The sequence below is a fragment of the Mus caroli genome, unplaced genomic scaffold (genome assembly GCF_978045245.1).
Source record: "Mus caroli unplaced genomic scaffold, Mus_caroli_1 scaffold_2, whole genome shotgun sequence".
NCBI lineage: Eukaryota > Metazoa > Chordata > Mammalia > Rodentia > Muridae > Mus > Mus caroli.
Window position 1 is genome coordinate 56,021,119 of NW_028227257.1, and position 27,305 is coordinate 56,048,423.

The following is a 27,305-nucleotide window of genomic DNA, read 5'->3' on the forward strand; positions in this document are numbered from 1 at the left end:
AAAAATGTAAGTTTGGGGAGAATCCAAGCGTCATTTACAGATGTCTTTAGTATACAGATCAGCAAGTCCTGGCTATGTGTGGGGTCCTGGGAGAAGTGCAGAGAATCTTTACAAGTGGAAATTCCCAGCAGTACGGTAGAATTGTCTCCAGAGTGTGCTGTTTCAAGCATACCTCACCGGAATGGGGATGCATCTAAGGTGATACAAGTGTAAGGTTACAAGTGGACACTCTTGATTATGAATTCTCTGAGGACAGTCATAACTGCTAATGAAAAAATGTCATGCTAGCGACAGAGTCATAAAGCCAAATGAGTCAGCACTGGAGAAAGGTATGATCAAATGGTCAGAACAGGGGATACATGTCTGTGGTAGAGCACATGCCCAGCATCCAAAAAAATTCCAGGTACAGTTCCTAGCACTGAAAGAAAGCATGACTACAACTGGCTCTGTTCTGGGCAGGACATACATAGGAGCTCAGTGAACCTTCTTCCCAGTGAAAGGTAAAAATTATTTTAAGCCACTTGAGGTAAGTGCACATATTAAAATTGGGAGATATTTGCTTTGACTGTTAGCTAAACAGCCAGGACAGCAGGAGTCTGTGATGTCCAATCAGAATCCACTCTTTCTCCCTGCTTCTCCAGTACATTATGGCAGGACTGCTTACTGGGTACAACTATGGGCACAGATCCCTCTCCCTGTAGCTCCTAGTTATGCCAGAATTCTTGTCAAGTGCTATTGTGGATGAAGACACCCTCTTTCAGTCCAGCCTCATCAATCGACAGGATGTTGTTGGGGAGATACTAGAGCCCCAGGCATCCCTGGCTATGCAGTATCCAACTCAGTGGATTTATGCTTTGTGGGGCAAGCCAAAGGCCTTATAACATTGGACCAATCCAGTAAGTGCACAACTTCAGATTTAAGTTGTCAGAGAGACAGCATATAGTCTTGACCAATATGAGTGACTCCTATTGTATGACTCAGATTTTGTGAGTGTGACTCTGGGATTTTGTTTTGAAAGAAAGAAAAGCAGCCCTAGAAATGACACTTCCTGCTCTCTCTCCAGAAGAACAGATACAATTTTTAATAGACTGTAGACAGTCAGAGTTGTAGGAGTGATGGAGGGGGAATAGCCCGAGGGCTGTTAAAAGGTTCTTTTGACACGGAGGAAAAACTGTGGGCTAAGCCATTTGTCTGCCTGAGAAGACAGAAGCAAAAGTTGGCTGGGTGAAATCTTCATGGTGTCAGAACCAATCTCAAAAAATGATTTTAGGAATTTGCATAGAAGGACTGAATTGTATTGAATCATCTTGTAGCAAATTCATGTCCTGGGGCCTTGCTGAAAAGAATAGAAATATCTGCCATCAAGAAGTGAAGATTCATCCATCTTACCCTTAGTGAGTGATAGAGAACACTACAAAACCACTGCTACCCCAGAGCCACAAACCTTGAACCCAGTACTTGCACCAGAGCAAATATAGAGACTGAGTTCTGTGTGGGTACATAGAATTCACTAAAATAAACCAGGTGTTCACTGAATAAGTCAACTATAAAGCACAAACAGGAAGTCTCACAGTGGCATCTGTACCCACAGAGGCTTTAAGATATTACATAAAATGTTCAGCTTTCAGCAAAACAGTAGGAGAAACAGCAATATAATGCACATACCAAAAAGAAACAAGCACGAAGAGAAACTGGGCAAGAAAAACAGCCTGTGACAGTAGCCATGTGTCAGACTTAGCAAAGGCTTGACGGCCACCTTCATAATTTAACAACTAAAGGAGTCATGATTAAGGAAAGGAGTGTGTGAGAACACTGCCACACCAAATGGGAATATTAATAAATGTTAATAAATAAACAGACAGCACTTAAAATTTTAATATATATTTATTAATTTGTATATTTATTTATGTATGTGTAGAATGCTAGCATGTGTGCACAAGAGCATGTGTGTGGGCATGCAGATGCCTTGGTGTTGCTAGTGAGGTCAGATGCAACTTGGGAGAATCAATTCTCTCCTTTCATTATGTGGGTCTCTGGAATGCACTCAGACTGCCAGGCATGATGGCAAGCACCTCTACCTACTGAGCCACTTCTCTAGCCCAGGACTCACTTGTGAAATTTCATGGGTGTACATAAGCTACAATGTACAGTAACAAAGATATGAAGCTTAGTAGATGTTCTGGATAGTAGAGTTGAACCGGCTGTGTCAGTGAATTTTGAGAGAAGGTAATAGATTTTTTACAATGGGGGAGGGTGAAAAAAATCAAGACCCTCACAGAAATGTGTGGACATCAACATAAATGCAATGAGAACTGAAGAGAAAAATAATAAAATAGCAAAAGAAAATATTTAGAGCAACAATAGCAAAAAGAAAAATCAAATCTAATTAAAATTAACCAAAACAGTAGACTACACATCCAAATGGCTCAGAGAACTCCAGGTGTGATAAATACAAAATACCAGTAGTCATTGCATTGCAAGCTTGCCAAAGGATACCAGGAAAGGTATTGCCTGTACAGTGCACTGGAAGGCTAATTACTGAAAGAGTAAAGGAGCATCAATAATAGACAACCTGATTAACAAATGCAATAATCATTAAAATGATCATGTTTAGGCAAATTACAATACACATGGTTATTGTATAAAAGTTGTAGTTCCAGGAACTGGAGAGATGGTTTAACGGTTTAGAGCACAAACTGCTCTTCCAGAGGTCCTGAGTTCAATTCTCAGGAAACACTCGGTGACTCAGAACCATCTGTAATGGGATCTTATGCCCTCTTCTGGTGTGTCTGAAAACAGCAACATTATATGAACATATATAAAATAAATAGATATAAAAAGTTGCATCGTTATATCACATGAATAAAATGCTTATGAATAAATTAACAGAAGCCTCAAAACTCATATTCCGAAAAGTGAAATTTTGCTTTCTTTTTATGGGATGGGGAGCAGAACCCAGTGTTGTGGGCAGGGAAACTTACTACCACTGAACTGTCCTTAGAATATGATACACTATTGTACAATATTAGAAGTGATTTAAATTCATGAAAATAAAGATGAGTTCATGGACTGATTTTTGAGTGTTGTCTACTTTCTGAAAACTAGTAAAGTGTCCTACAGACTCAACATAGTTCTTTAGAGATCCTCATTTAGAGTTTTGGGGGTAGGTATTAACAAGTATATTCTACTCTTTTTATAGAATTGCAAGGAACTTAGTCAAAGCTTAGAGGACTCAAATGTCTGCCCTTTTGAAATTGATTGTGAAACTATAGTAATGGAGATAAGATGTCACTTCAAAAAGCAGCAGAAGTCTGATAAGCTCTGGCCAATCTTCATAATTTTTGTGCTAACTAAAATTTAGGCAAAATGATATTTTATAAATAACTTTTCTAACTACTATGAATATATGATCAAAGTATATCAATTAAAAAAGAAAGACGGTCATATAGATCTAGAAAAAGTTACCGAACAACATGCTACCAATAAGAAACTCTTTGAAGTCCAAACTTTAACAGGGATTAAGTACCCCCATGAAACATCATTCATGAATTTAGAAGAATTGAAAACCATGAGTAGTGTTCTTTCTCTTACCAAATATTAAGAGAATCAATAGGGAAATTTTTCTAAACAATACTCTTTAGTACCACAGGACAAACAAGTGGTCTATTTAAAACACACATAGTTGAGTAAAAATAAGTTGTATATCAACCATATGGTGGCATATTACGTAGTGCTGTTCAGGAAAGTCATAGCACTGGATGCTCACATTTGCTTTAAGACCTCAAGTTAATAACCTAAATTCCTACTTGAAGAAACTATATTAAAAAGCAGAATAAATGTAAATCTTAATACAAGGAGAAAAGAGAAAGAAGTAAAAATGAGATAAATCACTATTATTGGAAATATAAAAAGAAAAGAGATAAGTCCATGAAACCCAAAGCAGGCTTTAAAAAAATGTTAATAAGCCTGTAATAAGCCTAACCAAAAGAAAAGACATGGATTGCTAATCCCCACAATGGAAAACTGCTTCGATTTAAGCATTCCAGCCTCCACAAAGAAATACAATTCTACACACATCCCAGATACAATTAGGAAGTTATATAAATATAACAATGTAAAAGACATGGACTATTTCCTAAAAAGTATAAACTACTAAAACTCAACTAAGAGGAAATAAATAATCTGAAAGGCTCTACATGTGAAAAAAATCTATAATCAAAAGCTCTAGAAAAATAAGTCTCCAAAGTCAGATGATTTCACTGACTTTTAAAGAAAATTTGTAGGCAAATTTAAATCTGTTTAATAAAAGCTCCTTCAGAAATATAAGAGAGTGAAAAAATAATTCCAGACTCATTTTAAGTATTCACTAGCATTATCCTAATATTAAACATGGAAAAGTAGAGTGATATTTTCCCCAAAATTTAACACAAAAGTCCCAAACAAAATTTGAAGTAACAAACTTAGTAATGTATAAAATAATTACGTTATTAGAATGTGGACAAGTGAGGCTACTTCAATTATGAAATGAAACATGAAATCTATATATCACATTTCTGAGGAACAAAAGTTAGAGGCACATGCCAATCAACACTGAAAGTTAACTGATGATACAGGCGAATTATCTCTCCTTGCTAATGAACATTTATAAATAATTCCCAGCTAATATAAATTTTAATGACAAAGGCATAATATCCCCTCCCTTTCATAAACTAGTAATTTCCGCTTCCATTTTTATTATTCAGCATAATGCTAAACATTCTAGTCAGCAAATTCAGACAAAAAAATACACCAAATTACAAAGATTAAAATGTAATACTGCTGTTCATATTAAAATGATATGGTTGCCCAATAGAAAATCCAGTCTTTGTGACACTTTTAAAGAATTATTTTCTTTCATCAGGGCCACAGGCTATTGAGTCAGCACTAGTACTGTTTTTAAAAGTGTGTTAAACAGGGCAGTGGTGGCACATGCCTTTAATCCTAACACTTGGGAGGCAGAGGCAGGCAGATTTCTGAGTTTGAGGCCAACCTGGTCTACAGAGTGAGTTCCAGGACAGCCAAGGCTACAAAGAGAAACCCTGTCTCGAAGAAAGAAGAAGAAGAAGAGGAAGAAAAAGAAGAAGAAGAAGAAGAAGAAGAAGAAGAAGAAGAAGAAGAAGAAGAAGAAGAAGAAGAAAAGAAGTATGTTAACAAGAAATGCAGAAACTTCAATTTATAGAATATAACTGCTCAAAACAGGAAATATACTTAACAGACCTATTATGGGTATATGTGATGAAAATTACAAAATGGTGGGAAAACAAACCAATGGTAAATTGGGAAAATGGGAAGACACATCATGTTCATAGAGTTAAACTTATCATAGGGTGGAGATTCAAATTATTCAAGGTGGATTATGAATGCAATGAAATTTCCAAAGTCTTGCTTTTTTTAAAAAAAAAAATACTATTTTATTGCTATAGGCCACAATCCCTAAAAATAACTGAAATAATCTTGGCAAAGTTAATAGATGGCTCTGCTATTAATGGTCACAATACTAGCACTCAAGAGACTTGAGCATTAGTTGAGGAATAGACATACAAGTCTATTCCATACAATGGAATATAGAACTCACAAACAGACTTAAACATGTTCAGATAAGATGTGGAAAGGGTAAACAGAAGGTCTATGGTGAAAAGATGCTTCATACCACGTGGTTTATGAAGAAACCAATAAGATGAACCTCAACTTAAACATTAACTTTATACAAACTGTCCCAAAATGGATCACAGATTTAAACATAAAACACAAAACTAAAAAGTAACTCAAGACTTAGAAACACAAAATCAGTTACAAAAAATGTCTTGTAAAATTAAAAACTTACTAATAAATGTAAAAAGAAATGCTTGTTGAGAGACAGGGAGAGATGTCTCAGAGATGAAGAGCACCAGATGCTCCATCCAAGTTCAGTTCCCAGTACCCACCCTGGGCAGCTCCTAACTGCCGGCAACTCTATCTGCAGGGAATAGGACATTCTTTTCTGGTGTCCACGTAAATTCACATTCATGTTCATAGACATATACAAACATGCACAAATAAATAATAAAATAAATATTTAAAAAGTTTTCTCCATGAAAGGCCAACTGAAGAAGACAAAGGACAAACATTTACTAAGAGAATACATTTTTTCAGTCACATCTACAAAAAAGGCCTAATTAAAATAAGCAAAGAAATCCCAAACTCTATAGTAAAACATTTGAAAACACAATTAATAAAAGATCAAAATACATGAAAAGATGATTTATTTAAAATGATATACAGATGACTAATAAGTACACAGATATTCACCACAGCCCCAAGGAACTGTGAATTTGAACCCACTGTGGGATTTGATTACTTATCCAACAAGCTATAATAAAAAAGACTGAAGAAAATTATTAAGGTTACTCAGACAAACTGAGGACAGGCATTATTTTCTTTTATTGATTTGTATTGCTAGAACTTACTTGAGATATTGCTTAAAAAATCATGGTTGCTTATTTGAAAAAGAAAAATAAAATGTGAAATAGGCAAGGACTAAAATATTCAATACAGGATTACTGAACCTTGAATCCTTTATACATAGTGGAAGAAGGAAACTGGAAATGGTTTTAATGGTACATCATTAAAAGAGAAAGCTTGGTATTGAGCAAACCTGAACTTACATAGTTTGGAGTGCTGAGAATGGACACATATTCTAAAAATAAGAATAATGGTGCAATGTACAGAGCTACAGATCTCCGGATAATGAGTCTTCCTCAGAAAGTACAGGATGAGGCCCAGCGACTCAGGAATGTTGCTGGAATGTGGATCCCTAATGTTGAACCACTCAGTGAACTCTGCTTGCAATAAAGAAAGGGCCTCTGACTGATTTTAATTGTGAGTTTTCTTGTTAATGAATGTTCCTGGCACCTTCTGACACTCCCTTTATATCTGCTACCCGTGAGGCTGCTTGTGAAAGAGATTCTGGGTAGTTTTGATCTGCTGTTTCCAGATGGAAAACATCAAGGAAATGTGAAACAGGTGCCTTCATCATTGGCATCAGACCTCCCCAGCTAGAGAGCCAACAAGAGAATTCTCCCCGTGAAATCTCTTCATCATCATCAGAATGTTATTGAAAGATACTGGATGCAACATCGCGGCACCTACTTAAACTGATGTTCTCACTATGCTTCGAAGAAGAATGCACTGAGGAAGTGGAAAAGAAAGCCTTAAAAGCAGTGGCCCTGAGCATCTTGTCCCACTTTAGGTGGCAGACCTATGTGGAATCTGCTTATTCCTGTCACTGCATCAAGGTACCATTTTCTCAGACTCGGGGCTGGTGACAAACACTATTTAAAGGAACTGCCACTCATTCTCTACAGCTTCTAGTTTGTGAGAGAAGTTTTCAAACAGATACTCATAAGGGAACCATTCTTCCACCGATGCAATTGAAAATGCTTTCTTTCAGCTTTTATCCTTTAAAAAAATTTGGTTAAGCGCATTTTGGAGCATTGGGCACTCCGTGACTGTCTTCGATCTGTTTCCTCACTGCTCTGCTTGGTGTGCACACTTCTATTAATGCATAACTAATCTTTGTATGTTTCTGTAGTAATTCCTCCCTTGCTGGGGTACTGTAAACAGAAAGAACCTGCCATTTATATAATCTGCATGGTCAGCTTTATAGGATTTTGTTTTTTACACTTGAAAAGTCTTAAGAGAAAGGACCCCACTCACTTTAGTGCATATGACTTTGCTTTACAATTCAAGAGTAGGAGCTAAGATCTTCTGCTTTAAATGCAAATTAAATCCTGTCTAAATCAGCAGGAGACTTGGAGGCTCCTCTTCTTGCTTTGTCCCTGTATTTACTATTTGACAGTTCCAGGATATTTGGGGATGTTCTAAAATTTTGTTACTATGAGTTTGTTACTGAGATTTTTATGAATGAACTGTAGGTGTTCCTACAAGAAGCTGTTGAGGACCTCTCTGTTTATAGTACCTCTTTCCCTCTAATTCACTGGTCAATATGTTTTAAACGCCACATTTCTCAAGCTTCACAAATCTACAACCTCTTTCTATGTATCTTCCGTGGCCCGTCTAACTTTTGGGACACAGATTCAAGATAATCCTTATCTCCTAGTCCATATCCTAGTCTGGTATCTCCCTGAACCTATTTATATTTCCTAAAACACAAATCTTTAATCTCTTCTGAAGACCCTAGGATAACTATGTTTCCCTCATCCTTGGGAAGCGAGGAAGGTTAAGGACACATTTTATGATGAAACCACAGAAAAAATAAAACCACAGGTCTATTTTTCTTTCATGTGATCCCATCATTTGTTTTTTTACACCCTGTGACACAGAACCTCATAGAGAAGGAACACTCATGAATATTCAATAAACATGCAAATAAGGCACAGGTCATGCAGATGAACACTCCCAAGGCATGTCAGATGTGAGGGCTTAGAACATAGTTACTCTGCTGCAAGCTCAAGTTCCAAAACTTGGTGAATGTTGCTAAGTAGCTATGTGACAACTTTGGCTACTCAATGGAGAGTTCTAGGTTTTAAACACAAGGTAACCCAGGATTCTCTATCCAAGATGAGAGGACTTGCAGATTGGAAGCCATACTGATTTCAAACTCAATTCTAAATATGAACATCTCAGGGAGTCGGGCCTGTGACTGCTAAATCTGACATTCCACACTGTAAATCAGTGGAAAAATGAGAAAAGCATCAGGAGCCTTAGTGCTTAATTTCCTTACCTGTTCCTCAGGTCTCCCATATCTGTTCATGGTTTAATCATGTTAAATGACTATCAGTCTACAATACAGTATGCATATCTCTAATGTCTTGAGCAAATCACAGCAAGGGTGACCTAACATCCAGTGGTTTATGTAGTCATTACAAACTTTCATTGTTCCAGCCCATTTAAGCACTGTTGCCTTCTGTGCACTTGGTTTTAAATTGGGCTTTTCTACACAACAGGAAACAACCTTAACCACCATTGAAGCTCCTAAACTCACAAGCTTCCGTCTTTGGTTATTTTTCTGAGTGTTTTCTTTGTAATCATTTCTCTCGCTTCTTTCTTGACAATAGGACATGCTACTTTGTTGGATGCTAGTTCTATTTTTCCTTCACAACTTTTTACTCTTTTTTTTTTTCTCTCAGGTGCTAAGAGTTCATGGAAAATTGAGCTTTCTTTTCAGTTAGGACTAAATAAGAAAAATAGATACTATTTCCATTGGACTGATATTTTGACAGTTGCTTTTTGCTTAGAAGAATATTCTTTAGGCTCATGGTTATGTTATGTTTAAAATAGCAAACCAGGTGACTTATCATTTATAGGATACTTCCCCCCTTTTCAGAACAATGCCATAATACTTGGAGCCATTTGCTCCCCATGCTAATTCTATCATTTTATACACATATGAATTATAAAATATCCATGTCTCTGTCCTCAAGAAAGTGTAAGTACTAATGTTCCATCTTTCACTGTATGCTCACCAATCTGATATGATTCCTGGCATGCCATGTGAACACGTTGGATAGTTAAAAACCAATTTACCCCACAGCAAAGTCTGATGATGAAATGATTATTAGAACCTTTAGAGTCAACTTATTAGTATACCATATTTGTAGTCACAGCTATGCATGAATATAGATGCATATATGTACATTGGCTAGAAATTACAGAATAGAGACAACTAAGTAACATAAGATAAAACCAGGACGCCAGAACCAGCAGAGGGACAACAGACATGAGGTAGAACACTAACCAGTGTGATTGTGTCTCAACTCCAACTAAAATAAATATAAAATTTTTCATTCCTAAATGACTTGACCAAGGAAACCTAAGTTCAATATATATATATATATATATATATATATATATATATATATATATATTATGGATACAATAATGATTTGGGGTGTTTGAATAAAAAAAAATCTCATATAGGATCAGATATTTGAGCATTGTCCTCAGTTGATTTCATTGTTTTGGAGAGGCTATGGGAGTTGACAGTCTTACCCAGTCTCTATTCACTCTAACTATGTGATCTCTCTGCTTCTCACTCATTTCTCCTCTCATAATGATTCCAGGCGCTTGCTCTCACAAGGGACTCTAATCTTTCTGGAATCAAAAGTGCAAATAAACCCTCTTATGTTACGTTGATCATGGCATTTATCATGCAACAGAAAAGTAAATAATGTAGTAGTTTTATTTTACTGTTACTACACTGAGGAAAGGATATAAAAAAGTTTCTCTATTTTTACTGCTATAGGGTTTTCTATCCTTTTCTGTCTTATAATATGCTTTATGAAGAAGGAGACTCTGGGAGTAGACAGAATGACAAAATGACAGTCTTCCGATTGTTTAAATCTGTGGTTATATCACCATACATGAAAAGGGACTTTCCAAATGTGGCACTAGGGTCAAGAGATTATCTAGATTTTTCTGGATGGGCCCTTTGCCATAAATGCCATATTACAAGCAGAAAACTTATGCTGGCTGTGGAAAGGGAAGGAGATGTGATCACAGAAGCAGAAGCAGAGCTAGAACATGGAAACATAACTCAGACTATTGAGTTGCTGGCTGTGAAGGTGGGGGAGTGGGCCAATGTCAAGGGAGCAGTAGTGTCTAGAATAAGGAAAAGAAAGGACACTGGTTCTTTCTACAAGTCTATAGGAAGGTGTCACTATGGAAACCTTGACTTGAGTCCAATGAAAGCTAAATTAGATATTTGCTCACTCTCTCCTTCATGGTTGTGTTAAAAGAGAGAGAGTTAAATTTCTGATATGTTGAACTAAGATACTCAAGTGTTTTTTCCCCCACTTGGCCTATTTCAATTCATCTTACCCCTGCTGCATGTTACACCATTGGCTCCCACCAACTCTTCTTCTTCCACATACTGAGCATCCATGTATCTAACAGTAACCTCTTCACTTTCAGAAACAGTGATGCTTCCCCAAAGGTACCAATGTCTAGTTTGGCGATACTGTCCTTACTTGTTTCCTTCTAGGACTTAGAAATAGTCTTGTTCCCTTAACACATAATGAAAAGATGGTGAAGGTCACTCATACTTGAGAGATGAGCATATATCGAGAAGATCAGGGAAGAGCCCTGACAAATCATCTAAATCTTGTCAGAAGCTCCAGTTTCTCACAACTTTTCTATTTCCACCAGGTGTGTCAGTAATGTTCCTTGCATAATTTACCCTTTGTATTGGTTACTTTCCTGTTGCTGTAGTAAGATCTGTGACCAAGGCAGAAGATAAGAGTTTCTTTGTGCTTATCATTCCAATGAGATGGAGTCTATCATGGAAGAAGCGCCACAGCACATGGCAGGCATGGTTGTAGGAGCAAGAAGCTGAGAAACCATATCTTTTAACACAAACATGAAGGATTTGGTTTGAGACTTTAAGTTCTCAAAGGCTTAATTCACACTGAGGTATTTTCTTCAGCAAGGGTGAACCATCCCTAACCTCACCAAGAGTTCAAATGACTGTATGGGGACATTCTCATTCAAACCACCATTGCCTCCCTACCCCTGCCACACACATATACAGAAATATCTCTCCTTAACAGAAATTTCCTCTATGTTTGCAATTTCTTGTTCTTAGAATCTTCTTCTTGATCTTCTTGTTCTCCTCCTCCTCTTTCTTCTTGTTCTCCTCCTCCTCTTTCTTCTTCTTCTTCTTCTTCTTCTTCTTCTTCTTCTTCTTCTTCTTCTTCTTCTTCTTCTTCTTCTTCTTCTTCTTCTTCTTCTTCTTCTTCTTCTTCGTCATCTAATGTCCAGGACAGAAATAGATCTCTGATAAAATATTTCATGTTCAGCATGTGCAAAATTGGCACATGTTGAACTCCTGAGAGAAAGAGGGTCTGTAATAAGATGGGCCCTTATTGCAGATTAGGCAATGCCACCTTCCTTAGAAGCCTCAAACAACAGGAGCTTCCCTGGCTCTCTGCTGCACTCAAAAAGCCAGACTGTGGCTTCCAAATGTCCTTGCTTAGACAAGACCCTCTTCCTCACAGAGTGTATCAATCACATAACATTGGAACCAGATGGTGTGAAGAAATTATCTGCTACAGCTTCTTCATAAATGAAGACAGGAAATCCTTCAGATGATGTGGTGGGGCCAGGCAATGTTTACTGTTTAGTTTATGGAGTTAGACTTCTAGAAAATTTGAAATTTAAAAAAAAAAAGAAAGAAAATTTGAAATTTTTTTTCTGTCATGAAACTATGCAAATGGAAGCAAATTATTTTCCTTTTTGGTACACCAACTTGCTCATCTAGATACTGAAGGTAGTAACAGTATCAGGAGGTTGCTGGAATGAATATACAAAAAAAACAAAAACAAACAAAGAAATGAAACAAAACTGTTTTATAACAAATGCTACTGAGATAAAAAGAAAGTCTTTATACTTTCATGCACAGTTAATTTTTGGAATATAAAGATATTCTCCTCTGCAAATGGAGAATCAAGGTGCAAATAACATGGATAAAAGCCACAAATGCTTGCTAAGTGGAAATGAATCAAATCCAGATCTCCTTTTAGAATCTGTCCTGTGCTGCCTGCTGTGACCCTTTTGTGACAATGGTGGCTGAGGGAGATCAGTATTCAGGTAGTGCTTGCCTCTGGGTCTTTGTCTGGTTACTGTTAGGTCTTCTCTCCTGCTCCCATTCATCTCAACTGTAACATCTGTACTAGCACAGTCACATGCCTACAACATGTGGTCATAGCCACTTACTGAGGGAAAAGATGGAAACCACACCAGAACCCCCCTCCTCTTACTATGATCTGTCACAAGATTACATCTTCTATTTCAACCCATCTCACTTGAAACAGTATGAACATGCTCTGCCCCTCTGACTAAGCTTAAACCTACTTCAGAAAGGCTCTGTGCTTGGAGTTCACAAGCTCATCTCCAATCCAGCCTGCTCATGGCATTTCCTAGCTCCTTGAAAGCTTTCCCGTATTGTTTTAAAGTTAACTCTCCTCATTACCTAGTATGTAACAAATCCTCATCATCGTCTATTTTAGATTGAATGTAACTACAGTGACTTAAATCTGCCCATGAAACTTCTCTTTCTCTCCCATGACTTTTCCCTAAGGAGTTCGGCCTGGTAAAATCATCAGGGACCATTTATTTATTTCTGCCTGGTTCTATGAAAGAGGAAAATCTAGGTACCTAAAACTTATTACAAATGATGACAATTGAAGAAGGTAAGAAGTTAGTTAAATAGAATACAGATGACACAAAAATAACCAGACTTCAAGCAGAGGCTTAGAGGCAAGAAGATTTAGAGCAGAGAAAGACAATCTGTCCACCAACCTGGGTATGCAACGGCGTAATTACCTAGTCTACTTTTTGCTCTTTGGCATTTCATATATTTTGAATCATCTTCTACCTATTACATTAAAATTACATTTCTCACTAGCTGTTTTCCCAAATTCCAAACACCACGTCACTTCAACCCAATAATTTCAATTTCTCAAGCAATGTATAGAGTTATGTGTGTTAAGTACTTCTCTGCATTTCCAGGTTGTTAACAGTTCGGATTGTAAGGCTTCAAGAACATCACATGTATCTAGTAATCCTGAAACCATCAATGCCCAAAATCGTTAAAGATCACAACTGCTATATAATGTTTTAATCACAATTCTCTAAAAATATTTATAAGTATACATTTTTACTATGTATCATGTGTTTACATAAATGGTCTAAACAAAGTCTAAAAAGTTTCACTTATTTCTAAATGTTCCAAGTAACTTTCTTATTATTACTGAGGACTGCTTTTATACTGAAGAGTCTTATTTTTTTTTAAAAAGATATATTTCAACCCAGTATGTAGTTAGACATAAGAATCCCAATAACCTTTTCTCCTTCAGGCCCCAGAGCAAACTATCATTAGATTGTAATTTAACTCAATATCTGTTATTTTTGCAGATTTAACAAAACTTCAAACCTGACCCCCCAAAGTCTGCATGCATATGCATATGCCCTATGGCTCCCTCTTCCTTGCACACCAACTGTAAGTCATTAGTATGAAACCTTACTTGATTGAACCTGACCCTGGTCTATGGCATTATGCAAAAAACAAAGGCACAACTGGGAAGAGAATTTTGCATGAATAGCTTAGCTTTGAGGGTCCCAAAGCTGTTCACAACCTTGGTAAAGCAAACTACAAGAGCAATCATGGTGAACTGAGCAAAAATAGACTGACACCTCAAAGATCCAAGTTTGGATTCTTTAATAACAGAAATATGAAGCCACAAGTAGCTCGTCTTCCTGTGCTACCTGCATCAGGTGATTATACACATTAATTTTGTGGCAACAGGAATATGAAGAAAGAACTGGTTTGTGGCATTTGAAGGTGTAAGTGTGGTCAGTGATATGTCCAGAGCTACACAAATAGCCAAAATAAAAATTCATACTCCTACACACCTCACTTTAGACCCCAGCTACTTTTTTGGCATCTTCTGGTCAATAGTGCTACTCTAAACTTCAAGGAATGTGGAAGACCAGAGTCAGGAACATATAAAGGGGACAATAATGTCTTAGAGATTTTTATGAACAATTTGTACTACATCCTTTGAAGTAAATTGTTCAGGATGAAGACTATAATGCAATCCCCATCAAAATTCCAACTCAATTCTTCAACGAATTAGAAAGGGCAATCTGCAAATTCATCTGGAACAACAAAAAAACCTAGGATAGCAAAAACTCTTCTCAAGGATAAAAGAACCTCTGGTGGAATCACCATGCCTGACCTAAAGCTCTACTACAGAGCAATTGTGATAAAAACTGCATGGTACTGGTATAGTGACAGACAAATAGACCAATGGAATAGAATTGAAGACCCAGAAATGAACCCACACACCTATGGTCACTTGATCTTCAACAAGGGAGCAAAAACCATCCAGTGGAAAAAAGACAGCATTTTCAACAAATGGTGCTGGCACAACTGGCTGTTATCATGTAGAAGAATGCGAATTGATCCATTCCTATCTCCTTGTATTAAGGTCAACTCTAAGTGGATTAAGGAACTCCACATAAAACCAGAGACACTGAAACTTATAGAGAAGAAAGTAGGGAAAAACCTCGAAGATATGGGTACAGGGGAAAAATTCCTGAATAGAACAGCAAAGGCTTGTGCTGTAAGATCGAGAATCGATAAATGGGACCTCATAAAGTTGCAAAGCTTCTGCAAGGCATAAGACACCGTCAATAAGACAAAAAGACCACCAACAGATTGGGAAAGGATCTTTACCTATCCTAAATCAGATAGGGGACTAATATCCAATATATATAAAGAACTCAAGAAGGTGGACTCCAGAAAATCAAATAACCCCTTTAAAAAATGGGGCTCAGAACTGAACAAAGAATTCTCACCTGAGGAATACCGAATGGCAGAGAAGCACCTGAAAAAATGTTCAACATCCTTAATCATCAGGGAAATGCAAATCAAAACAACCCTGAGATTCCACCTCACACCAGTCAGAATGGCTAAGATCAAAAATTCAGGTGACAGCAGATGCTGGCGAGGATGTGGAGAAAGAGGAACACTCCTTCATTGTTGGTGGGATTGCAAGCTGGTACAACCACTCTGGAAATCAGTTTGGCGGTTCCTCAGAAAATTGGACATAATACTACCAGAAGATCCAGCAATACCTCTCCTGGGCATATATCCAGAAGATGTTCCAACCGGTAAGAAGGACACATGCTCCACTATGTTCATAGCAGCCTTATTTATAATAGCCAGAAGCTGGAAAGAACCCAGATGCCCCTCAACAGAGGAATGGATACAGAAAATGTGGTACATTTACACAATGGAGTACTACTCAGCTATTAAAAGGAATGAATTTATGAAATTCCTAGGCAAATGGATGGATCTGGAGGGCATCATCCTGAGTGAGGTAACATATTCACAAAGGAACTCACACAATACGTACTCACTGATAAGTGGATTTTAGCCCCAAAACTTAGGATACCCAAGATATAAGATACAATTTGTTAAACGCATGAAACTCAAGAAGAACAAAGACCAAAGTGTGGACACTGTGCCCCTTCTTGGAACTGGGAACAAAACACCCATGGAAAGAGTTACAGAGATAAAGTTTGGAGCTGTGAAGAAAGGATGGACCATCTAAAGACTGCCATATCCAGAGATCCATCCCATAATCAGCTTCCAAACGCTGACACCATTGCATACACTAGCAAGATTTTGCTGAAAGGACCCAGATATAGCTGTCTCTTGTGAGACAATGCCGGGGCCTACCAAACACAGAAGTGGATGCTCACAGTCAGCTATTGGATGGATCACAGGGCCCCCAATGGAGGAGCTAGAGAAAGTACCCAAGGAGCTAAAGGGAACTGCAACCCCATAGGTGGAACATTATTATGCACTAACCAGTACCCCAGAGCTCTTGACTCTAGCTGCATTTGTATCAAAAGATGGCCTAGTCGGCCATCACTGGAAAGAGAGGCCCATTGGACTTGCCAAATTTATATGCCCCAGTACAGGGGAATGCCAGGGCCAAGGGGTGGGTGTGGGTGTGTGGGGGACTGGGGGGGGGGAGTGTATTGGGGACTTTTTGGATAGCATTGGAAATGTAATTGAGGAAAATACCTAATTAAAAAAAAAGAATATAATGGGAAAGTGTGTGACCAAGAACATCTAGAGTGCCCTTAGAGCCAAAGAAACATATGTCTAGTATTCAGTGTTTGGTCTCCAATTTATTTTTAATGGTTCTTTCCCCCTAGACTCTCCTTTTTCTCATTCCCCTCTTTGTCATCCCCTTTCTTTGAAACCCCATTCTCTATCCCTTTTTCTCTATATCCTTCATCTCACCCTCTCCTTCCTTTTTTTCGCCACTCCTCATTTCTTCCATATATATGTATATATGGAATATATATATATATATATATACGTATACATATATATATATATATATATATATATATATATATATATATTGAATACACACACACACACACACACACATTGAATACCTGAAGTATTCCCTGTCAATAGCTTTAGAATTTATTTCACAGTGAAAATAAGTTGGAGAAAGAAGGATACAAATGGTTGGGAGAAAGAAAGAGGAACACATTTTATTAAAGTAGCAAGAAGACAAAAATAACCTTCAAAAATTAGATGAACAGACAAACATGAATTCACATTGGGTCAGTTTCAACTCTGTAAAGATGTAAATGGTGATGGCCTGCACATAGCCTCCTGGCAAGGGTGGCCACACTTACCTCCAGGTGCACACAGCCTTTCTCTCCTTTGATTCCAGCAGTTTCCTTAGTTGATATCTTTGGATGGACTCTGGTTTTCAAGTTTCTTTTTACTCCTGATGGACTTTGCTTCTTACAACACCTACCAGAATAAGATAGCAGTGGGATACTGAATAATAACAAAACAAATACTCCAGCATGGCCATTTAACTCTAGATGTGTTTTCTAAACACACATTTGGCTTGCACACTGGTCTTTGTAAGTCTAGAGAATGCTGTCATTTGCATTCTAATCCAGGCTGCACCCCTGCTTGCTGGGAGATAGATGAACCTCTCATTCTTTTGGTGTTTTAATTTCCTCAGTGGCTAAACCTGAATCATCTATCCAATCTACCTTTCAGAACTTCTGAATGGATTATAGTGAAATCTTTCATAATGCTTTATTTAAAAAGATTTCTCTCTGAACCATATTGATGTTTCCAATATTCTATTTTCCCCAAACAGTCATCAATAGGACCCACAAATGAAATATATCCATATAATTGGATTAATTTCTGTAAATCCTTGGATGATCTCAAAATGTTTGGCCATGACTAATCAATGAATTTGAATTTTTGGCAACTGGTAATCAAGTGCACATTTCAAGTATCTGCCTTTTTCTGCATAAAACAATCTGCTTTAACTAATTTTGAGAATATAAATGTTAATATTCAGCAGTATTAGAATATTATTTCATTGGACTAAATTCAATGATGACACACGGAATCAAGATGCAAAAACAGCCATATGGACACCAAATCAGGAAGTCATCCAGAGTCTCTAATATCATATTGTGACAAGGCTGAGGTTGGAAATGAATTCTTAAAGAGAATCTAGTGAAATGGACTGATTAGACAGGTAAGGTGGTAGAAGAATAGACTTCCCTATGAACTAGAGGTTCTGTGCCCAGTGCCCTATTGCACCTGAGTATTCAACTCTTTTCTTAACTCTATTACTGATCCACATGCTACCAAAGACTAATTGGAAAGTCAGGAAGGGGACAAAAATGGGTCTCTACTCAGTGGACTGGCCATAATCAAAGCTTAGGTACTATGTTATGGTCCCTGTTCAGATGTTGAGTCAACAAGTTACAGGTCTACCTCAGTAACAAATACCAACCAACAAGCTGACTAGTATGTGTTCCTTTGTGTGAGAAACAGTTTCTGGTAGAAATCTAGAACTGGAGCTGTAGGAAATGAGAAGAGCTTATGTGTCTCCTCCTTTGGGAAAACAAAGAGGGAGAAAGACACCAGGCTCATTCCAGTCATCCAGCACATAACTGAGGTCAAGATTTCAAATAGCCCCTCACATAAAGATGACAGTTCTGATTTACTGAGTATTTGTGATGTGGAAAGGAAATCAAAAGAGGCATTACAAAGCTTCCTGCAACCTACAAATGTTCTTGTCACAACTCCATGTTTTAGAGATGAAGCAGCTGAGGCTTACATGGGTAAATAGTGATCATAGAAAGACCAGTAGAGAATTTACAATGGGACAGTCACAAAATATTTGCCTATATATTACTTATATATCACATATATTACTTACATACTAATAAAAAAAATCCCTATGAGATAGGTATTAGTGTCATATACATTTACCTTCTGGAAAGCTGATTTATGAGATATTAAAGAAGTACAAGGTCACATGACTCCCAGATAACACCTTCAAATTTCAAATCTAGGGAGATTGGCTCTAAGAAGGGGACTCCTAAGCACTGTTTACTATTCTGCATTATACCAAAGTTCTCAGTTGAGTTTCTTAATCTTCCCTAAATATTAAAGAATCCTAAGGAATATGCCAAAAACCTTCACTGTTGCTTAAAATGATAACTCTTCTCTTGCTTGTCAACTGACTTTTGGTAAGCTCCTAGGCTGGGTCTGGGCCCATCTGATGACCCGGAGTAAGCAAAGAAGACAGCACACAAAGACTGAAAAACCGGTGTGGCTTCTACAGGAGTGGGTACTAATTGACATTAAGATACAGTTGTTGCATGTGTCATCCTTATTTGTCACCTTCAAAAGCACACTGAACTTCAAGCATGGGCAGAATACTATGATAGGCACTTCATCTTCCTTAAGGAAAGCAAGATTTACTGAGGAATTCAGAGATACTGATCTCTGGGAATAATTCCTATTAGAGGAAGAAAGGACTTTTGGTTCTTCATCCATGCCCAAGTTTCTGCTGTGTGTGAGAAAGTTAGGACAGGTCAGGTACACTCTGGGGCTAAATCAAGGCACATAAAAGTGAGCTATGGGGCACTGCAATATGCTTAACCATCATAAATGAGTCCAGGCAACTGTGTGTGCTTCTAATATACCCTGGAGAATTAGACAGATCGTTGTTATCATTGTTACTATTTTATTCCCTAACTACAGCTACAGCATCTTCTGTTTGGTAGGCTGTGTCCCTGAGAGCAAAATAAACTGAACAGTTTCTTCCTGAAACATCTCATGAATATTAATACCTTCTTTACTTTTTGTTTGGCAAAATATGACAGAAATAAAAAACACACTATAGTGAAAAAGAACATGAATGCATAAAAAATATCTAGCTACTGTCAGAATGCTTGTGCCATCATCAATATCAATGAACACACAATTGACAGCCACGTGGCACACACTACTTCTCTCTACCATCCTTTCTTAACCCTAATTTCACTGAAGAGGTGTGGACGATTCTTTGGTTGGTATCCACAGACTCATGTGAATTCTGGAGTTGCGCAGTCGCAGTGTACACAATGATGGCACAAATGGCATAAGCAAGAACAGCCTTCCACAAACCGACTCTCAAGTCCTCAGAATCTTTTCTAAGAAAGTTCTGTGCTAGAATCTCAAATGTTGAAGACAAGGAGAATTTAAGCAGTTTTGATTGAAAGGAGTAAACAGAGCCCTCTATCCATTGTCTCACATCCCAGTACAGCCGGAAGCAACTCTAAGAAGGCTTTCAGTTTGCACAGCACATTTGCAAAGTTCCTGATCCAGTACACTTTGCAGAGGGCCCATAAAACCAAGCCACTTAGAGCAGCAGAGGCCACAGAACCAGAAGCAGAGCTGGCACTAACATTCCTATCCCTCAACCCTCATCCAGTGAGCTTTGTAAACTGCATCCTGCCTCTCTATTGAGCCCTTAAAAATAAAATAAAAATGCATGTTTATCCAGACAGCTTGCTCTCCAGCTCTGGTAACTAACCTCTGAGGCCGACCAGTTGTTCCTGGAACCACACTATAATAAGCAGGTGGAGAACTTGCAAGGGATCAGATGATACAAAGTGAAGAGCATTTCAGAGTCTGCTTTGTGCTCGCAGACCTGGCAGTCAGCTTACAAAAATCCCCAAATGAAATTCCTAGAGCTCAGCCAGAGAAAAATTAGTCTGGCCATACTTAGAACTTGGTCGGGATTGCAGAAAGTACACCTGCCAATTTCCCTTGGTTAACTTTATCCTTAAGCAAGGTCCTGAATTCAAGGCAGTGCCTTTGAGCCACAGGCAGAACTCTTATTAAGGCCCCAAGCAAACAAATGAAATAAAACAAAAACAAATATTACAATAGTTGTATGTTTTGTGCTTTGTGTTGAATTCAACAATAACAACAAAAACAACCCAAGAATATGGCTAAACACCCATGTGATTCCCTTTCAGTGCTAAAACTAAACATCCAGTTGCCTGTCCCATTCCCCAGCAATAATGACATCCGGCACCACTGTCACTGGCTTGTGAACAAATCTCTTGAGTAGCTGTAGAACAAAGTGAGCTTGTGAGAGCATCAGATACTGTGTCAAGATATTGGGACAGTGAAGAGCAGAGTGGAATCCTGCCCCTCACACTGTGCTCTGTGCTCAGAGTGCTCCCCAGTCTGGTTCCTTCCTCTTAGAGATGTTTTCTAATGTTCAAAATAGGTAGTCTTTCAGCAGTCTTACTCTTTCCATAAAGGAACTGGCTTCAGCCTGCCACACAGTACAAGAAGGACCTTCTCATGCAAAATATACTTGAAGTCTAGAGAAACATCTCAGCAGCTAAAGGCAATAGCTGTTTTTTTCACACCCAAACAGCACTTCAAGGAATGGGACACCTTTTGGCACCCAAGTGCACCAAGCAACCAAGCTTGGTTCATGAACAAAACACACACGCCCACCACCACACACATTTAAATGTACCTGAGCAACTGCTCTTCCTAGTAACCCTTGGCAGTTGCAGGGTTTTAACTTAAAGCTGCTAGATTTATTTTCTCATTGTTTTCCTATATGCTAGAAAGCTCAAAAAGACTCCTTTACACACACACACACACACACACACACACACACACACACACACACACACACACACACACACAAACACACGGAAATATAATGAAAAAAGTTACATTTTAAAACTTTTCTATACATTGGGGATATTATTATTAACTGTGCTGTCATTGTCGTGAACTCTATGATGTATGAACCATGACATCAAATGTTTAAAATTCCATTGTGCTCAACATTGGAAAAACATGGAGACATAGAGCTAAGAATCCCATGTGACTTTCCTCTGTGGTAGCACAGTACATGTCAGTGGTTATGACCCCATGTGACCCTCTGTGGTTGCACTGTATCTTGTAGCAGGTGCAACCTGTTTCTCCAGCAACACAAAAAGAGGTTGATTGCCTATTTCTACCATCATGTTTAGATGTGAGAATGGCCAATTAAGGAAACCTAAACATACTCCTTCATAAAAGTAATTTTAAAATTCTATTAAAAATGATGAGACTTCACAACTTCAGAAATCTGGAAATAAAGGTGTTTACAGTAACTCTGAAATTATTATTTTAAGTGGCTAGGAAGTACAAATTTGTGCAGTAGTGCCTCTTGTCTTCTCCTCTGCTCCAATACACCTTGACAGTAGCCCTGAAAGCAACAACAGGCTGTGTTCTAGAGGAAGAGCATGAAGGGAGTTGAGAGGAATAAACTGACCATAAACTTCTTGACTGAGGATGAGTGGAAACCTGCTCCCATAGTTATCTTAGGAATTTACCTACTCCATTTACCTCCATAAGACATTGTCCAATACACAAATGGGTCAATGTATTAGTCTCTGTTTTAAACTGACTGCTTTCACAGAGCCTGGAAGCTGACCAAAGGTTAGTGCTTTACCCTTCCTATGCATTTCCTAGGCCTGCACATGAGCTTACAGGTGCCCAGAACTCTGGTAGAACATGTCTCCTTGAAAGCACCTCCCTCCCAGCCTTTCTTCTCCAGTGTCTTACTTAGTCTATCACTTGCCCAGCTGTCATCCATTCATTTCAGGCCACAGACACAGAACAGGGCTAGGAACTTCCCCATCAAGGTCAGAAGCAAATCGAGTAATGTCAGTTCTCATCACCCCAGTCAGCAGTAAGGCACAGAGAGGACTGAATGGAAAGTATTAGTGTTTGCAGATCATTTAATCTTAGATGTTGAAAACCCCAACATTTCATGGAATTCTGGAACTCACTACATGAAGGGTATGCAATAAAAATAACATACTATTTTTCTTTTTCAAGATATATATATATTTCAAGCAGTTAACTGTTAACAAACACACACACATATATATATGTTAACAGTAAAGTATATGAAAAATGAATTGGTACTAAAGGAATAAAATATTTAGGATACTTAGGAATAAACTGTACTAATGAAGGAAAGCTATATAAAGCTTTAAAACAGAATAACATTGAAAGTGATTAAATACTTTACAAAATGAAAGGATTACCATGTTCAATGATTGGAGGAGTCAATAGCATTAAGGAGGCACTGCATTGCCTATATTGATTTGCAGACAGAATGAAATTGTTATCAAATGCTGTCATTCCTGTAGGGGCAAGGTGACCCTGAAATTGACATGGAAATTCAAAACATTATAATAGACAAGCAATACTGAAAATGTAAAACAAGCTCAGAGGTCTTAAAACTGTCCTGATTTAAAGTCTTACAGTGTGGCACAGGCATACAGATACAAATGGATTGATGAGTAGGGTTGAGTAACAAGTAGACCATAAGCCCTGTGATGAGCTGATTTTTAATGAAGTGTGCCAATATCATTCAACTGGGAACAAACTGGGATTTCAATAAAAGGTTCTGTAAGCACTCAATATCCACAAACTAAATTAGTTAGGGCTCTTACCTCAAGCTGTATATGTGCACACACACACACACACACACACCCAACTCAGGATAAATATCTAAACATAAAAGCCAAAAGCTCAATCTTCTTGGAAGGAAACACAGGTACAAATTGTCATGACTTCCAGCAATGGTTTCCCAATCAAGGTGCCACAGCATAAGCAACATATAAAGCGACTTCAATATTACAAGTCTATGGGAGTGAACCCCACATCACTGCTGCAGAAAACACAACCCACAAAATGGGAGAAACCCTTAAACACTAAGCAAGGACGAGGCAATGTTTCTAGATTACATAAAGGATTTTGAGCTCAGATCCCTTCCATGGGGAGAACTTAGCAAGTCTACCCCTCTTTCTAAGTCCTCATTTCACCTAAGCTCACTGGGAGAACCAGTGCACATATTAGACTTATTTGAAATGGATGACAAGTTGTGGGTAGGAGCACAGGAGACATTAAGGCAACCATGCTGGGTTGCCTTCAACTAGCAGTACTGATGGCTTCCCCAGGGATACATAGATAGAACCTCCTCTCCTTATCCTCTCTCATCTATATCACCTAGTCGTCCCCCGAAGAACACAAGGCCTCCTGTAATTAAGACAGAATTGCATTCAACACATTGGGAAGGGTGACTAGATACTCAGATAAGACTGCCATGTTCCCACTACTCCCTTTCTTTCTAGAAGGTAAAGTATTTGTCTTGGTTATTGTACTTGCTCATTTTGTGTGTGAACTTGACACAAACTGGAAATATCACAGAGAAAGGAGCTTCAGTTGAGGAAATGCCTCCATGAGATCCAGCTGTAAAGCATTTCTTAATTAGTGATCAAGGGATGAGGGCCCACTGTGGGTAGTGCCATCCCTAGGCTGGTAGTCTTGGGTTCTATAAGAAAGCAAGCTGAGGAAGGCAGAGGAAGCAAGCCAGTAAGTAGCATCCCTCCATGGCCTCTGCATTAGCTCCTGCTTCCTGACCTGCTTGAGTTCCAGTCCTGACTTCCTTTGGTGATGAACAGCAATGAGGAAATGTAAGCTGAATAAACCCTTTCCTCCCCAACTTGCTTCTTGGTCATGATGTTTTGAGCAGGAATAAAAATCCTGACTGAAACAGTTATATTTCTGTTGCTGTGATCAAACACCATGATCCAGGCAACTTAAAAAACAATATGTTTATTTGGGATTGTTTGCCAGAAGGTTAGAATTCATAATGGCAGAGCAAAGGCATGGCAGAAGGAACAGCTGAAACTCACATCTTGAAACACAACAGACACAAAATCCACTCTGAGTGGCCTGAATCTTGTTTATCCTCCAAACCTCTCTTGAGTTATATACTTCCTCCAGCAAGCACATACCTCCTAATCCTCCCCAAAGAGCCACCAACTGTGGACCAAGTATTCAAATTCAGGGAGTTATGGGGGACAACTTTCATAAATCACCATGGAACTCAACAAGTTATGCTATGGTGAACTCTTGTGAGAAGGCCCCCAGAACTCCTAAAGATGGTGTCAGTTTGGCCATGAGGACAGTCCTTTAGAATTTATACATCCCAATGATAAAAACAGGAACACTCTGACTTTAAAATGTGGGAATAATTTGAAGCCATTTCTCCAAGCAAGGTACAAAGAAAAGAAAATAAACACAACCAACTGTGCTTAAAGTCCTTGATCATTAGAGAAATGGAGCTCTGATACATGGTAAGACATAGAACATCATGCCCTCTATGTTGTATTTAATAAGACAGATAAAACCCACAAAATACCCAGTGTTAAAGATACCATGGGAAACCAGAACTTCTCTTTGTTGATGAGAGTATGACCTGGTGGAACTTCTGAGGAAAACCATTTGAATGTTCCTCAAAATGTTCAGTATGATCTACCAGCACCATTCCTAGGTGTCTAACCAAGAGACATGTCCACAGAAATTTCACCATAATGCCACCACAACACTACTTGTTATTAAAGCTAAGTGACTGAAGTTTCATAGGTAGAGGCTAGCAGATGGCTCACTGGGTGAAAGAGCTTACTGTCTAAACAGTAATACTTGAGTTTGAGTCCCCAGAACCCATATAAAAGCCAAATGCCTAGTGTGGACTACTTTATTTCTAGTGCTCCAATGAGGAGATGGGAACTGAAGACAGAATGTTCTCTAGAAACTTGTGAGCCCTGTGATCTGGTGTTCACCCTGGAAAAACCACAGAGTCCCTGGGTCAAATAAGGTGGAAGTTTGTATTCTGACTTCACTTTGCATGCTGTGGCACACATGTGCTGCATACACACACACACACACACACACACACACACACACACACCCTCTCCATTAACTAACTGATATTGGATGAAAATCTCTAATGTCCTGATTCATATTGCATGGGTGTATGGATGAATCTTTAAAATACCATGTTGCACCAAAGGCCACAGTGAATTCCATTTAGGTAGGATCTTTAGAAATGGTGAATACAAAGAGACAGTGAACAGAGGACTGGTTTCTGCAGTTTTTCCTCTAGGTTGATGGGTGGAAGAAATTGGGAGTAGTCACCAACAAGTATGTGGTGGGTTTTTATTTTTACGCTCATACAAATATTTCAGTGCCCATATTCACACATTATTGTAAATATAGTAAAAAACACTTAAAGTTTTATGCTTTAAATTTAGTGATGTTTCTTCTTAGAAGGTTTTGTCCACTATCAATGCCAAAGACAGATTCTTGTTTATCTCTAACCTACAGTTTAGATTCTTAGGAACAACAAAAGCAGGGTAGGTATTGAAAGTATTTCTTGTTGCAACTGATACCTCCTGAAGGGATAAACTGCTAGAACACAGTTCCATATAATGAAAAATAAAAGCGTTGTACTATGAAGAAAGCAAAAGTAATTACAGATATATACAATCTTAGCAAATGGCCAATTCTGGAATATATATGAGCCAAATTTAATTTCCCCAAGTATCTAGGTGTATTTAAAAGTATCCCTGCCTGGCAGGAGTAGGAGTCAATGTGATGGGATGCTGATGGTGATATGTACACAGAAGGCCTGTATTGGTACTGAGGCCAGAGCCCTGGAAACACACACAGGCCGAGAAGACTCTGTGTTCTGACAAAGTGAGGCCTGTTTAAAGTTGGGGGTCTGGGAAGTGAGTTTGAAAATCAGGTCAACAGTGGCTAGCTAAGGGTTTTGAGAGGTTTCAGTATTAATCAGGAGGTATTAGTCAAGATCATTCTGAGGCATGACAGATGAAGATGGGGGAATTACCTTCTCAGAGGATATCAAAGACTTCAGTGAATAGAGATGAGGAAAATAAAGGATGAGAGTGAGGGAGTGAGGGGTGAGTAGTGAATAATGAAACCTCCTACTTTGCACATACCTACTGGGTTCACGTGAAGAACTAAGTTTGTAGCTTCACAGGAAGAAGACTACGGGAGAGGAGAAACCCAAAGACAAACAGAGGGAACAGAACGCCTGCTAAAATCTGACTGCCGGTGTAGATTTATTTGCAAGTACATTTAAGCATTATGCTAATTACTCATGCATCAATCATCTGTATTTTATATAGAGAAGCTCAGGGAGCTATTGTCTTTCCTGATGGTTATTGAGTCAGCATCAGTGCCAGCTGGAGTGCTGATTAAAACCTAGATTGCTGGCCCCACCCAGGGTTTCTCAGTGGCAGAACTGGATGGGTCTAAGAATGTGCTTGAACGACAAGTTCCCAGGGATGGCTGACAGTTGCTCAGTTAGGGACCAAGGGCACCTTGAGAACCACTGACTTAACAAGGCAGGGTTTCACGGAAGAGATCCCCGTGATCTTAATGCCCGTGGAAGGATGGAGGGAAGTAGAGGGGTCAAAGCATGTGCCACTGCTGCTAGGTGCTGGGCAAAGAGTGGAAGAGGGTGAAA

At 38.5% G+C, this 27,305-nt stretch overlaps 1 long non-coding RNA gene across 2 annotated transcripts in view; it reads right to left on the minus strand.

The window, feature by feature from the left end:
• The window catches only part of LOC147005824 (uncharacterized), a 394,000-nt gene that overhangs the window by 321,114 nt on the left and 45,581 nt on the right, over positions 1–27,305 (minus strand). The window contains exons 1-2 of one of the 2 annotated variants that reach the window (XR_015044893.1): positions 23,011–23,116; positions 17,266–17,386 (exon numbers count right to left, since the gene is read on the minus strand). This is a non-coding gene — a long non-coding RNA (uncharacterized LOC147005824). Of the gene's footprint in view, positions 1–17,265; positions 17,387–23,010; positions 23,117–27,305 lie in introns of those variants that run through there. The other variant, XR_015044892.1, reaches the window with a different exon arrangement.